Consider the following 15,569-nt stretch of genomic DNA (forward strand, 5'->3'; position numbering starts at 1 on the left):
ATAAGTGACTAATTTACGTAATAATTGTATGATATTTTATATTATTTTTAGTCGCTTTGGTTATATTATTGGAAGAATATGAATCATTTTGGCTATAATTGGTGAATAAATGTTTTTAAGTGATTAAATGAGGTTTTAATCACTTTTTACTTGGATTTTGTGTATTTTGACAGTTTTGACACATTTTCGTATTTCGGCTATAACTTGAGTTACAATGATCGGATTGGGATGATTCTTGAACCCATTTGAAGATAAGAGATAGATCTACAACTTTGGTGAAGACATCTAAATCCAGTTTGAAGGTTTTCCAGGTCAAAATGCCGAATTACAATAGAAAATTTCTACTGGTCGAAGCTGGAACAGGGCAATGAGCAGGCAAGGGTATTTCAGTCATATCTCAGCCTACACAGATCCAAATGAGGTGATTCTTGATGCATTAGAAAGATAACTCAAAAGGCTACAACTTTCGTGTTTTAGACATGAGCTGGTTCAGCCTCTAACATCAAGAAAAGATTGGTTGAAATTGGGCCAAAAACAGAGCAAGTGATCCACACTCGGATCCACTATTCATCCGAACCCTCGGTTGTTTCTGGGTTAGTGGAACCGAGCTCGGATCCATACGGATCCGAGGTACTGTAGCAGCTCGGATCACTGGCCGGATTGTGGTCAGAAAAGGCTGCTCTGTACGCGTAAAACTCAATTTCACCTCCACCAACTCACATTGGATGCTAGACATGTGAGAAACATTCCCAGCTGTAAAAGGGAGATGTAATCCTCATTTCTTGACCACCTTTCATCATAAAAGAGCCAAATTCATTGCAAAAAGGAGATTGGGAGTCCATAGCAGAAAAATAGAGAGAGCTACGGGAGAAGCTGGAAGTTGCAGAAATGTAGCTCTTTCATCTCCCTAGTGTTAGTTTAGCTTAGTATAGAGTAGTGTAGCTTTTCCATTCTTGTTTATTATCTAGATTAGGATGAAGATGGAGGATGAAGAAGGCAAGGAAGAAAGCTCATGTGACAAGGGTTGTATTCCTTGAGAAATTTCTAATTTTGTGATGAATTTTAAAAAAATTCTACAAAAGGGGTGATTTTGATTGGGTATTCCGTAGGGGGGTCTTCGCATTTTGCGAATGCGAGCTCTGCTGAGCTCGCATTCGCAAAATGCGAGCTCTGCTTATTGAGCTCGCATTCCACGAATGCGAGCTCAATAGAGCTCACCCTGATATTTTTTTTTTTTTTTTGACTCTCATTAAATTTTTTCCAGAAAATAGTAAGAGCTAAATAAAATTTTTCAAATAGCTCGCATTTGATAAATTTGACCTCCAAAAATTGTATTTAATTTTTTTGTTAGATTTCGCATTTATAAGTATGACTTTCAGAAAATTAAATTCAAACTTGCTAGAAAAAAAATTTAAAATGAAATTTACGAGCTCCCACCAAAATGTATCTTTTTCAGAAAATGTTGTTTGTTTTGTAGAATTTGCCTTTACTAAAATGCTGTCGGTAGTAAAATCTTATTTTAAAAGCTCTACTAAAATCTTATATTTCGGAGAAATGTTAAAGAAATGTTATTTAAAATCTGTAATTAGCAGAGGAATAAATTTTTTTATTTTAAAACTTGCACGTGCCTAAAGTCATCAAATATGTGTTCTAAAAAAAATCATATTTCTTTTATATTAAAAAAAATTGGTAATTGTACGGTTGAAAATACGTTATTTTATTATAATACATTTAAATGGTGGAAAAAGTACACATGCATAGTTCTTTCTATTTCATATATCAATGAAAAAATAGAATGAAATTGTTAACATGTAAGGTATTGACTATATTTTATGAATAAAATACTAACTTTTTTTCCTTTTTTATCAAATAAATTTTTTTTATCAAATTCTAATTTTCCTTTGTTATTAATGAATCGTATTTATTTGTTGACACCGACGAATTTTAGTTATAAGAATCTAATAGTTAATAGTCATTAATATCTGTTACAATTTCAACTGTAATTTTAGAAATTTCATAACGCAATGTTATTTAAAAAAATTATATAAGTTATTTTTATGAAGTGCATGTTATTTGTTTTCTTTGTTTTGCTGTTCGACAATTCCGAAATCTTTGTTTTGATGTTCGGCAGCTATGTTTCGATATTGCGTTCTGCTTCTCCCACTCACTTTTGTCTTTTTTTTTTTCGAAATGGGTCTTGGCGGTATGTAGTGCGAGAATGCGAGCTCAATGTGAGCTCGCATTTCCAGAATGCGAAGACCCTCTTTTGTGGAAACAAACCCAAGAACCGCCCTCGTTGTAGAATTCTTTTTTTTTTCCATCATAAACTGAGAATTCACCCGTTAATGTATTTATATCTTTACTAGTCTGAAAAATTTCCAACTTTGTGATGAATTTAAAAAAAATTCTACAAAAGGGGTGATTTTGGGATTAATTTCCGTCCTTATTGAGCTCGCATTCCGCATATAAGAGCTCTTGTCTATTTTTTTTTTCATTTTTTAAGAGCTAGGGAATTATTTCCAGAAAGCAAATGCGAGGTCTTATCTTTTTTATTTTGTATTTTTTGAGAGGTAGGGAATTATTCGCAGAAAGCTGCTAATTTTTGTTTTAAAAAATGTTGCAAATATTTAAAATTTTGCAAATAGCTCGCATTTGTTAAATTTGACCTGGAAAAATTGTATTTAACTTTTTTGTTAGATTTCGCATTTATAAGTATGACTTTTACAAAATTAATTTAAAAAATGTTAGGAAAAAAATATGTAATGATATCTACGAGTTCCATAAAAAATATAAAAGTAAATGTAAATATTGTTTGTTTTGTAGAAGTTGCCTTTATTAAAATGGTGTCGGTAGTAAAATGCCTTTTGTGTCAAATAAATGTTTTGACATCGATAAAAATTAGTTATAAGAATATAATAGTTAATAGTCATTAATATATGTTACAATGTCAACCGTAATTTTAGAAATTGTACAACGCAATGTTATTTTAAAAAATTATATAAGTTATTTTCATGAAGTGCATGTTATTTGTTTGTTAGTTGGAAAGGAAAAGGAAAAAAATGAAAGCAAAGAAAGGTTAAGGAAGACGGGCGTGACACTTGCTGTAGAGAGTCCACTGATCCGATCGTTGGATGGGAAGCTTAAATATAAATCCGAGGTCGGATCCAACGATCCGAGGGCGGATAGGTAGGATCCGAGGACTTCGCATGATGGATCCGAGGCCGGATCTTCTGACCTCGGATACACTCCTACAGAAGTACAGACGAGGGATCGGATCTGTCTTAGCTCTTATCGATCCGAGCTCGGATCTATTCCATTAAATTTCCTAATTTTTGTCTTCTTTCGTTTTTCGTTCATTTTTTCTCCTAATTTCTTGTGCACTTTATCGGCGGGACTATCTTCCCATTGATTTCAGCTCGTGCATGAACTTCGTATGGAATGTCCCCCACAATCTCAAGTATCCAATAATGCATCTATCCACCCATTTAATCAACTAAAAAAAATGGGCAAAATTGAACATTTTGGCCAGTAACTTGAAATTGTGGACAACATTGTTTACAAATTTTGAAAGAATTTCTCCAAAAAAATTGACAAAACTCCCTGTCAACAACTTCAATTTCAAGAAAATTAACCTTATGACAATATTTCCAAAAACAAAACTAACATTTTCAAGCTATAGACAACTAAAATGTAAAACAGTTTCAAGCCATAGACAACACTTTGTAACCATTTTCAAGCATAATTTTTCTTATTTAACCAAATATACTTTGGAAAATGTAAAAATCCTAATAGCATAATAATTCATTCCAAGCCAAATAAGAATTAAACTTTTCTAAAATACACATAGCATTTTATCCAAAGGAAGAATTACACACTTAAAATTGGAACATTTTGGGCATTTAATTGGAAGATTTGGAATGAAATATTGGAAAACGTTTTCGAAAAATTTGGACAGAGTTTCCCCATAAAAATGGATGAAACTCCCTGCCAACATCCTCAAATTCAGAAAAATAACTCCTCTGTACAGTATCTCCAAATATAATTCCAACATTTTGAAGCCATAAACAACTAAAATCATGCATTTCAAGACACATTGTCGTCATTGTAGACGAAGGTAAAACAACCTAAACTTCCAATTAAAAAGGTGGTGATGCAATTTGAAGCCCTTAATCATCACAATCATCCAATTTGTGTCCAAAATGAGACAACAAGGGTACCAAACATGCTTAAGTAGCACAAGATGATTCAACTAAAAGAAAAATAAAATGTACAAAGTTTGTCTTAACAAAAGAAAAGAAAAATAAAGAAATAAAAGATCCAATCCGCTAAAGAGCATCATGGCTGCTGGGAACGAGGGTCTACTCCCTCCTCGGCTCCATGAGGACCTTGTGAGGTACCAATATGGCCCTCCTCCTGATGAGTTGTAGGAGTAGGGGACCGGCGGATATGGAAATGATCCTCGATCGCACGAAGACGGCGATCGTGTCGGTCGAGCCGCTCGGTCATCATCCGCTCCGTTTGGTCAATGCGCTCGACAACTCGCGTCTCCATACAACAAATGGCATTTAGGAGCTCTTGCCACTTGGAGCGCGGTTGAGGAGGTGGTCGCGGAATCGGAGGAGGAAGAGTCTGTTGTGCCTCCGTCCCTTGAGTTTCCGCTTGTGGTTCAGTACGAGGCGGAGGCTGAGTGGAAGTCGATGCTTCTCCTGTGTCCCGGACCAAAGCAGCTCCAAAATTCGTAGAAATACCCAAGGATTTGAGTATCGTAGCATTCACCTCCTCGGCCGACCTAGTTACAACCGCTCTCTCGGTTCCAAGAGGAACCTTGAGCTTCTCAAAAACAAGTGATAGCAGTCGAGGAAATCCGAAACAAGTGTCGCCGGGCCTCATGCGAGCTGTGGTCCGCATATAACTGATGATAATGCTGGGTAGAGGAATTCCGGTCAATTGCATACCCACTCCATGTATCATCTTATCCAGAAAATAGAGATCGCTATTTCGGATCTCCCGTTTGCCACTCTTTTTCGGCACCACATTAAAGGCAAAAAGATAGAAGATCAGGTGGAACCGATGATCGAAGGAGTCGGCATATACCGTGAGTTTTTTCGAACTTCCTCGCTCACGGTACTGCCCCTTTAGACGTCCCACAGCCTCTCCCACTTCCCAAGGATCTCTAGCTTTGAACTCCTTGGTCAATTTGACGTCGTCGCCTTCGTCTTTGAGTTCGACGAAGCGTCTCAGTGCATCTCGATTGAGAGCCACTCTCTTGCCTCTAACCCGTGACACAATGAGGTTGCCACTGTGGCTCTCCTTGTTTTCTACATTAGCATAGAACTCCCGGACTAGGTTGGGGTAGTAGTGCTTGGGCAACTGAAGGATCTTCTCCCATCCAAGTCTCTTGAATGTTGTAGAAATGTGATAGTGCGCGTCCACCTCCGGTGCCAAGTGTTTCTCAATGATGATCTCCTTGTCCAGTCCGGCTTCATACCACTCTTGGTTTTCGAGCGATGTGAATCGTGTGGTATCGTAGTCTGGCGGTGGCTCGTCACGGCTAGTAGATGCGGTCTTCCGGCGAGAACGAGGTGGCGACTCAGGTGAGGAAGATTCTTGCTCAGGTGACTCCTCGTGCATAGAGGGTGTGTGTTCCTCACTTGAGGAAGGAGTAGGAGTACGAATGCGAGCCCTCCTTGTGCGAGCCATAATACCTATACCAAAAAGCTTTGAACGTTCATTAGAAAACGGATAAACTTGCTCACACTTGTTATATAAGAATTTTACAAAATTTCTGCAGAGTTTCCCCTTGTAAAAGGGCTAAACTCCCTGCCAACATGTGCCAAAAAAACACAACCAAATATCGTACATAGACTACTGAAGCTCTTGGTTAACAGAATACATCAAGTAAAAACACAAACAAATTGAATTAGGGTTCTCATATAATAATACTATACCTCGCAGTTCTAAGTTACACCATATAATGGATGCATTTTTATATGCTGAGATAGTTTCATGTTCAACTTGATAAAATTTTGCAGGCAGAAATTTTTACCTGGTTTTGAAATGCGTAAATTGAGAGCAGAAAAATTCTCGAATGATAACACATTTCTAAAGGGATATATATTCAGAAACTGCATTTGGCATATATAACAATACCATTCTACCATTCTATGGTACTCCTATCTGAATAATGTCTGAATTGAATACAAAGAGTTAGGAGATCCTTGAACCGGTCAATAAACCAGGATTGCAACGAAATGAGTGTTTCCACTGCCCTTTCCCTCCCCACGTTTTACTTCTTCTGAAATCTTCAATATTTGGTACAAGAATCAATCTTTGTTACCAAGGTCAACTTCTGGACAAATGCTAGATAGACAACAAGCCGAATGGCCCAGAAAGGCATATGAGACTTAGAATCTGAAATCCTAATCCCAAAAGGCATGCGTGGAGTCTTTTGATCAAAATCATAACTGTACAGTTGAAGAGCAACTGCTCCAAGATTTTGCCATCAAAGCCAAGGCGACCAAACTGATAGCTAGAAAAGATGAAGTACCTATCTGAAATAAAATCTTAGCAAGCTCAATTGCATATTTTCAAGTAAAAGCGTCATCAAACAAATCAATCTTTTCAATCTTAACCATCATTTGCAGAATGCATATGCCAATATAATCATAATTCATTCATTCACAATTCATAATTGTTTCATAATATAATCATAATTCATTCATTCACAATTCCTACTTCGCACATAATATAATGTCGTGCTTCATTCATTCAGCATCAAATTCATTCATTCAATTAAAACCAACATTCACAAGTCTAAATAAATAAAATGCTCATGCCCAAAAATTTAGAAAAACTCTTAAAAATATCATCAAAACCATAGTTTTGAAAAAAATAAGCATGAAAATAGCTGTAACAATCTCTTTAAGCACAATGTGGCACAATTATATCAAGAAATCCCAGCAAACATGCATTTATCATAATATTCCCAAAAACTATAAAATTTGCAATGTAATAAATTATAAAATGTTGTTGGTAAGAGCAAATTGTTACCTCAAATGTGTAGATTGATAATGGAGGATGAAAATGGTGTAAAATTTGACAGACAAACAAGCCAAAATACCCCCCAATTTGAGGATATCAGCTGCGGCCCGAAATTAGGTTTTGAAGATGAAAACCCTTGTTTGATGTTGTTTGTTGGTAAAATAGATGGGGGTTACTGATCAGAAGAGGTTTTTGGAGGTTTTTATGATGGAAGATTGGATAATTGATGGTTAAAATGGAAGATTGGAAGAAAGGGGTAGGGTTTCGGTGAGAAGAGGGAACAATTTTTTAAAAAATAGCAGAAACGAAGCCTCGTTTCTGCTATATCCCTGAACCGATCCGCGCTCGGATCGGTTCAGTAAGGTCTCGGATCCTACAGGGCTCGGATCAGTTTCAACAGAAAGACAGACGAACCCTCGGATGTATTTCGCTTGAACTGGATCCGAGCTCGGATGGGGTAAAAGTGCAGAAACGAAGCCTCGTTTCTGCTATATCCGCGAACCGATCCGAGGACGGATGGGTTCATGAAGGCCTCGGATCCTAAAGGCCTCGGATCAGTCTCAACAGAAACACAGGCGAGGCCTCGGATGTATCTGGTTATCTATCGATCCGAGGTCGGATCCATAGATCCGCGGTCTGATCTTTCTGGGCTTCCTAGGATCCGAGCTCGGATCAGTGTTTCTCTGCAACAATTGCAGAAACTGCAATTTTCCAAACCTTTTTCCCCTTTTTCGGCCAATTCCAATTCACACATTTGACAAACATTTTATCAATTCTAATCTCGTACGCACATGTAATTTACCATAACCACTATATCCGAGATCTCAAAACACAACAAACACATTTACATTAGAATTCGAGGGGTGAGGTTCTTTGGTCTTTTTTGCACTTTTACACTAAAAGGGCATATTTTGGCCTTAAATACATATGAAATGACTAAACTTGAGCTTTTATAACCATGATATCACCAACACTCACTTGAAATGCACAATGCATGTATATGCATGAGAATTTCAAGCACTTAAAAGACAATTTGCCCAGAAAAACTCCCTTAAACCACGTGTTCTTCAATTGCACCTTCAAGATGGAAGTTCCGACATGTAACTAATTTACCGTGTATAAAATATAGGTGTACACTCGTATAATGCATAAGAATACTCATATAACCTACTTTTTTTGTACTCATATAAAGTGAGAACTAAGATACGCGCGATCGCAACATTCATACTCATATTATCCGTCATTTTAGAATATATACAAAATGTCACAAACAAAATTGTGTAATCCATAAGTTAGGTTAGTTATACAATAACAATACGAGTAATGGAATCAATGCTGCCCAAGTTTCCCATGAGTACCACATGTTGTTGGTTTGGGTATTCTTTGGCTTCGACGTGGCTGGTTTGGCACTACTGTATGGCCAAGAGTCCGTTGTGTCAACAGTGTATTATCTTGAATTTCAGTGCTTGTGCCTTCACCTCCTTCAAATTGCTCAGAAACATCGCGATGTGAATCCCTATCGGGCGTAAACTCTGTGTAAGTCACAGGGGACCTGTGATAATGGCCAATCGATCCACCTCCGTCATGCATGACATCGGTCTGAGGTGTGACAAAAGCAGATGCGCCAGCTTGGTCTTCAGTTGCCATCGAACCTCCATGGAATGCAGTTTGCATGGTGGGCTCTGGTGATCGGAGTCTACGACGTCGCCCACCGCCATGCTGACTTCCGTGGGTATTTCTAGGAGCTCGCTGAACACGACATGGATCAGGGTATAGTGGAATCTCATGTGGTACGTGTGGAGGACGAAATGCAAGTCGGCGGGACTCTCCTACATGATGCAAAGATGTGGATGCAAAGTCCCTCAACTCTTGAAAATATCCGCTGTGTTGTTCATCACTAACGCCAAGAGAGTCCTGTGCCATGAAATACATGCGAGACATGGCATCGCTCTGCAAAACCAATGGACCGAATTAGAAGGACATACAGAATCTCAAAATAGTTTAAAAGGTCTATAAAAGTATTTGTGCTTGTTAAAAAGTGGGTTGGAAATAAACTATACAAGATATTGTGCCCTAGCGCTATCACCCCGGAAGCCCTCAGGGAAAGCGGGAAATCGACTCGGGTTTGAAATATAAATCACCGTGCGCTCCCGATACCACTGAACATACTCATCCGATGGATATGTAGTATCTTCAATTACTGTGCCATCTTGTATATGCACACGTCGATCATTCCAAATATCAATATATTGTCTATGTGTGGTGCTCCAGTCTTGATTCGCCCTACCACGACGATCTAGACAATGTAGAGCTGCCTGATTATCCGTCAACCTCATATCAGGCAGGGACTGATGAAACCCAAACTGCCGCATAACTCGATGAGGGAGGTGCGGCTCAACTACATCCCAGCAAATAAGATACGTTTCGGACCTCCAAATGTCCTGACCTGCAGTACAATACGCAGGAAGAGAAGCGAGAACGTCCGCCGAATATGGCTGCCATACGAACTGGAAAAAAATATAACATGAAAAATCCAAATCTTTTTTTTGTATTAAGAACTAATAAAAGGAACCGAGCCGAGCACGGATCGAAACTGAATGAGTTCGGATCCGGCAGAGTTCGGATGAAAACCGATTTATGAATTCTTGGATGATCCCACGCACATGTAATATAGCAAAAGTACAATACCCACTCTAGCAAAACACATCAAACACATCATATGCTAGTCAATACCTCTTCAGGCCGCAGGCCTGCTAACTGATCTCGGAATGCGGGCACAACATGCCTAACAACTCTGTGTACGTCCAAATCATTGTTCCACCTAAAAAATTAAAAAGTACGGTACATGTTTAGAACAAATTATATGTTGGTTCGATATCAAAGGTCACGGAAACCCCCGAAATAAGGGCGAAACGACGCACCTAGCTCCATATGGACCAGGGTAATGCTCCAACGGCGCGATTCGGTCCGGACGCATGGTTGGTATATGTTCCCAAATCCATAGCTGTTACAAAATTAGAATCAATGTTAAAAGTGCAAAATGGAAAAATGAAAAAATCCGGTGATAAATGTCCCTATTGAGTGCAATGTACCTGTAGTAAAACTAATGGACCGGCAATAGCCGATTTGGCAGGATGCGTGGCATCACAAAGTGACCGATAGAGAGTCGCCAAACACGCACTACCCCAACTATATTGCCCAACAGTTTCCAAGTCCCGCAGTAATGGAAGATACAACAAAGGAACTTTGTTGCCGGACTTATCGGACAATAAGTGTCCACCTAATATCAGTAAGAGGTAAATGCGCGCACGCTGCCTACATTCCGCATCTGAAGCATCGGGTGGCAACTCTGTATCCAACACTCTTGCTAAACATCCCAACTTTAGCCTCTGTCCATCAAAGTATCCAACTGCTGGCGAAAATCCAAGGAGCTCCTCACAAATGGCTCCCCACTCCTGAATGCTGCGGTATGTGTCTACCCCTATAACCGGTGGACCATCGATGTTCAACCCCCACAACACCTCTACATCCTGTAATGTCACGGTAGCCTCTCCAACCGGTAAATGGAATGTATGCGTCTCGGGCCGCCATCTCTCGACTAAAGATGTGATCAAAGAATGATCAACCATCTGATATCCACTCTCAAGCACGCCCTCAAATCCAGCCAAGGCAATATAACGCAAAACCCGATCAGGAATAGGCGTATGCGACCAAAATCCTCTGTCACACCGTCTGACATCTAACTGATTGCCCTCAATATGTCCGTGGAAAATTGAATGCGCCCGGTGTGCAGTTCCCCCCGATATAATGTCGTGCACGTATGGTCCTGGATGTAGACCTGCAGGGATAGGAGTGTCGGCCATATTCCGGATGCAAATATCTACATCAATTAAAGACGGTGAGTCATGCATAAGTAAAACCCTAAAAGTGGGCAGTATCCAGTTTTGACCAATAAATCGCGAACTGAATGTTTTATTTTGTAGCAAAATTTGACCAAAGAACTAAGATACATCGAGTGAGAACTTTGGGGCTGCAGGTGTAAACAGGAAATTCTATACTTATCAAAGCATTGAACGAGTAGCGCATTTGACAAATGATAAATTCAAGTCAGCAATGTAGTTATTTAGAATAAATCCAGCATCGAACACAAATGAACTAGACTATAAATCCCACGTTCAAAAAGTTGAACTAACATGAAACAAAAATATCTAGGGAGTCGATAAAATCAAGGCCTATAATTCGGACAATTTCTCCTATTGTGACCCGTCTGATGACAATTTCGACATCTTCTTGGTTCGTCTGGATCCCTTTCATCCATCTCATTCCGAATTCTGCTAGCTCGCACCCGCCCTGCCCGGCGTGTAATAAATTTGCTCTTGTCTGCCTGCAGGGCCCACCCAGGATAGAGCCAAGTATCTTGATGCGGCAATGGGTTAAACATGCCTGAATACTGGACCGCCCACCTTGTTTTAGTAAACTGCTGGTCCACAAGCAATCCCGGATTGTCACCTCTATTCCTGCACACCGCCAAAGCGTGTGAACAAGGAAGTCTGTATATCTGCCACTTTCCACAAGAGCATGTCTTATCAAAAAACCTGATGGTTTGCGTATTGCCTCCTTTACCATCGACGCGCCGCCCTGTGATAACCTTATATACGCCCGATGGGCCATCGAACTCAATGACTCTGTGGGCGCCTGCCTTCCGCTCAGCATATTTAAAACGCCGCCATATCCTTGGGGGAAAAGGATTGCGACAATGTGAAGCATCTTCCCTTCTCGTCTTGAATAACGCAACTGTCCGATGAAATGTCATGTCAATGCATGCACGAATTGGCAAATGCCGTGCCCCGCGCAAGACATTATTATAGCTTTCGGATATGTTGGTAGTTAGAATACCCCACCGACGGCCATCGTCGTGTGTTAGACACCACTTTTCTGGACTAATGGCTGACAGATAATTCCAAGCATCTGGGAACATGCTCCGTAGTTCTCTTCTGAACATCCGCCACTTGCGCAATTGTCTTGCCCTTCCCATTGCCCAACACAACTTACGAAGGTGTAAACCTTTGAAGTGTGTCATCAAATTGCTCCTAACATGTCGCAGGCAAAATCTATGGTAGGCTAAAGGTTCCGCCCAATAGTCAAAGTGTGTCATAGTATAGATGATACCATTGTGGCGATCGGAAATGACACAGATAGGATGTCGATCAAGTGCCACATTATATCTTAATTGTTCCATAAACCACGACCAACTGGAAATCGTCTCCTCATCAACTATGGCATAAGCAAGTGGCAGAATGTGGTTGTTCGCATCTTGCGTGACTGCAACAAGGAGTTTGCCCTTGTATTCGCCACGCAAATGAGTGCCATCAACGCATATAACCGGCCTGCACATGTGGAATGCTTCAATAGCCGGTCCAAAAGCCCAGAATACATACTTAAAGGTCTTAACTCGATCCGAACTATCCGAATGATGCGACCACTCCACCACGGTGCCTGGATTGGATTGCACCAGTGCATCGAGATACTGTGGTAGTTCGGCAAAATTCGCTTCCCAAGATCCAAACACAAGCTCAATTGCTTTACGTCTCGCGTACCAGGCTTTTTTGTAAGACACATCAACCTTCAAGTTTTCTTTAACGGAACTTAGTATGTTCTTGACCTTTAATCCAGGGTCATCTTCAATGCTACGGAGGATGTACCTTGAAATAACGGAAGCAGTCAGGCTTGTATTGTTATTTCTAATCATGTCGCCCAAGCAGTTATGGTCATTCACCCACTTTGTAATTTGCCACATTCCATGAGTCTTTTTCTTTACGGCTCTAACACACCATTCGCATGGTGGATACGATGGCGCGGTTGAAGTGGAAGGATGTCGATCAATTGATGACTTGCACTTAGCAAACCACGTGTTACTCTTACTCTCAATAACTCTGAACTCCCTATTGTGATTGATGGACCACATCCTAACTGCTCGGCTGAGCTGCTGCTTACTCTCAAATCTCATATGAAGACGTATATTATTATTCTCCTCACTGAATGTTACAATACGCTCCAATCCATCCTCCTCTTCCATATCATCATGATCTATGTTCCCAAGATCGGAGAAAAATGTCATTCCTCTTGGCACATATGCAGAGCTGCCAGCTGTGCTATTGCGTCTGTCCAAGTGGTCCATATCGAGGTTTACTCTTAAACCCCCACCTTCATGCTCATCATCCGAATCACTACCAGACACATCTTGCGACTCCGACTCTTCAACCTCTTCCGCATCAACTTCCGGGTCATCTTCCGGGTCATCTTCTTCCACATCATCTTCAAGAGAGCCAAGGAGCCCATCGTGTATACTAGCATATACATCATTTTCAGCTGAACTGCGACAACCTTGCCCAGGGTTAGACTCGATCCCAATTGGAGAAATATGGCATGATGGACCTGGATCTCCAAAACTTGGAATCGAATCCAGGCCATGAAAATATTCCTGGGCACCCATGGACCCTGATGTGAGCCTTGGTTCTAATGAATCCATAGATCGATCACCATGCATATAATGACATGCTGATGAAGTCTCTGGAACGACTACACTAGAATCGAAGTGCAACTTTGTTGGATCCATGAATGCATGAACCAGCGACATCATTGGACCAACAGTACCTATTGCTCCAGTGAATACGCTATTAACTACAGGCATTTGGACGATTTCTTCCTTCTCGATATAAATCTCCGCCATGTATGAAACTCTTTCGATCCAAAGATCGTACATTACATCAAGAGTTTCATCATCCACCACTGCGGAAACAGTATATTTGGAACTCTCCAACGGTTGACGAAGAAACAATTTCAGCTTGAACATCCCTTTATCGACCCCAATATAGTGGTAAATCCTGTCAACCAACTCCCCGTATCCAATTCTATGCCTCAAAGTTAATGTCCGGTTGGAAGTACGAGGCATATAACAAACAAAGTCACCTTCGTAATGTATTTGTCCTCCCCAGTATAGGTTTACCCGCAGAGGTCTTTCTACAGACATGTTTGTAAAATGAATCCCTATTTTGGGGACAATATATTAGAATTAGAAGTCCAAGCGTCCAAACAAATGAAAGAGAGGATGGACTATAGGTCGAAATTGGAACTATTATATAGACTAATTTCGATCCATATGTTTATGAAAAAATTTAAAACAGGTATGAAATATGCTATAAATAACGATAGCAATAGCCTAAAACTCCGAACGCAATCTTTAGAAAATTTGGACAGAGTCTCCCCTAAAATTACACTAAAACTCCCTGCCAACCAATCCGAAAAGGGAAGCCGATTAAGTAGTAATCACATTTGCCACACTACATATTGTCAAGAGACCCTATAATTTTCAAAGTACAGGCGTAAGAAATGTATTTAGAAGTTATATATATTTGGGCTCCACATTCACACCTCATAAAAAGATCCACATTCACAATGATGTGATATTCTAGCTATGAATCTTACAAAATTAATGTTATTTTTTCAAATAACCTAATAGTGAGTTACCCTCACAAAGAAAGATCTACAAAAATTTCGACATAATCTCCCCTATAAATAGCCTCAAACTCCCTGTCAAACAATCCAAATATCCATGAAATTCAAAAGCTCCAATCTATAAACTACATAATGTCAATAAAGTCCCAAAGCTCCAATTGCAAAACATACAATATCCAATGTACATAGTGTTTCGACCAAAAGTAATAGGGTCGATAAATAGATTTTAAAAAAAAATTCTGATGAATTTTAAAAGAATTCTACAAATGGGGCATTTTGAGCATGGGATTACATCCAAAGGGTCTTCGCCTTCAGCAAATGCGAACTCACAGAGCTCGAATTTTCGCACGCTGAAATCCACAAAAAATTTTAACAAAAAATAAAACAATAGCTCGCATTTATTATTATGAAATGGACGGATCCGAGCTCGGATAATTTATTGAAGCCCTCGGATCCAACAGGGTTCGGATCCTTCTCAACGGATGATCAGACGAGACCTCGGATCTGAGTAAACAACTATAAATCCGACCTCGGATCCTTATGATCCGAGGTCGGATCTTTCTGACTTTAGTCGTATCCGAGCTCGGATCTTGCTTTTTCTGCAATAATTGCAGAAATCTGCAAATAAACTGCAACTAATTGGAAATGGAAAAATTGCCAGTCATCGAAAAAGATAACGTATTTCCTCAAATCCACCACAAAAATTGCAAAAATAAGCACAACCCACATCACATTTACACCCAAATTGCACAACAAATCTGAACCTGCCCTTGGATGATAGTATTCAACTATTAATTAAACTTAAAAAGCTATACGTGAGGCATTGCAAGTGCAAAAGCCTAACCTTTATGCTGTTTGACAGTTGCAATGGGACGGCAATGCGGTCAAATTTTGGGAAGCGGCAAACGCGAAACCAGTCTTTCGATGCTCCGGTCTGCTCCGGTCTTTGGATGCTTCGATGTGCAGAAACCAGGTCTGTCTGTTTTCTTTGTTTTGCTAAGCAAAATTCGCTT

This window comes from Coffea arabica, chromosome 3e, assembly GCF_036785885.1.
Source record: "Coffea arabica cultivar ET-39 chromosome 3e, Coffea Arabica ET-39 HiFi, whole genome shotgun sequence".
Lineage (NCBI taxonomy): Eukaryota > Viridiplantae > Streptophyta > Magnoliopsida > Gentianales > Rubiaceae > Coffea > Coffea arabica.